A 1432-nucleotide genomic window follows, 5' to 3' on the forward strand; every position below is an offset into this window, starting at 1 on the left:
TCATCTCCTCAGTCCCCTAAATTTAAATTTTTAAAAAATTGGTGGTTGTAGGCGGGGTAGTTTGAGAGATGGCTCAGTAGTCAAGAGCACTGACTGCTTTTGCAGAGGACCGGGATTCAAATCCCAGCACCCACCTGCTAGCTAGCAACCATCCATAACTACAGTTGTAGGGTATCCAATGCCCTCTTCTGACCTCCATAGGCACTGCATGACACAGGTGCATTTATAAACAGACAATATATTCATATATATAAAATAAAAATAATAAATATTTAAAAACTTTTAAATTTATTTACTTCTATGTGTATGAGCATTTTGCCTGCATGTATGTAAGGGCACCAGTGCATGCACTGCCCACAGAGACAGGAAGAGGATGTCGGATCCCCTGGTAATGGAATTAAGGACAGTTGTAAGCCACCATGTGAGTGCTAGGAACTGAATCCAGGTACTCTGCAAGATCAGCCAGTGCTCTTAACTGGTGAGCCATCTCTCCAACCTCTAAATTTAAATTCTTAATGATCTCTCCTTCACATTGCTAGAAGTCCTCAAAGTGCCTTGGTTATTACGGTTTTATTTCTGTTGCTTTCTTCTCTGTCTTCCCTGTTCTCCTTGTATTTACAGTCACATATAGTAACTGGCATTAGGAAGAAGTCTCTAGTAACACACCCTGTAATACAGGCAACTCTTTCTTTTTCTTGCATATTTGCCCCTGAAACTTAGTAATGTAAGGCACTGCTCTGGTTTGGATGAGCATCTCCCCAAGGCACATGTATTAAAAACTTGGTCCCCAGCTCATGATCTATTGGGAGGATGTGGAACTTTTAGAAATTAAAGCCTAGTGAGCAATTTCTAGTCAATGGGAGTATACCCTGAAGAGGACACTGGGGCTCCTGACACTCCTGCTTCTGTCTCTCTGCTTCTAACCACTTTGAGGAGAGCATTTGCTCCCCGCCCCCAAACTAGTTGCCCTGACGTGCTGCCTCACACCAGTCAAAGGCCAAGAGGCCAAGTATTCATGGACTGAAACGCCTGAAATTGTTTTGTTCAGTGATAGAAAACTGACTGGCATGAATATCATAGACAGAGTCACACTACTTTCCAGTTACCTTCTTTCTGATGTCAGAGCCTTGGCAATCCTCACTACATCTGCTGTTCTGGGAGCCTACAGCGATTTGATTCCATTTGATGCCATAGGGATATGCCAGGATTTAACTTATCATTGATTTATACATCAATCCCAGAATTCTTTGTGTGTGTGTGAGGAAATTGGTGGTAAAACCTAAAGAAAACAAGTCTCAAAGTGGCTGAAGGACCCTATAGAAACGCAAAAATGACAAGAGCCCAGAGGTTTTGGATATCTGCATAGAAGTGTTTGGTACAACCACATAATTTCATTTAATATAAAACATTTAACTGCATTTAATTTTATGTA

The sequence above is a fragment of the Nannospalax galili genome, unplaced genomic scaffold (genome assembly GCF_000622305.1).
Source record: "Nannospalax galili isolate Female #2095 unplaced genomic scaffold, S.galili_v1.0 scaffold764, whole genome shotgun sequence".
Lineage (NCBI taxonomy): Eukaryota > Metazoa > Chordata > Mammalia > Rodentia > Spalacidae > Nannospalax > Nannospalax galili.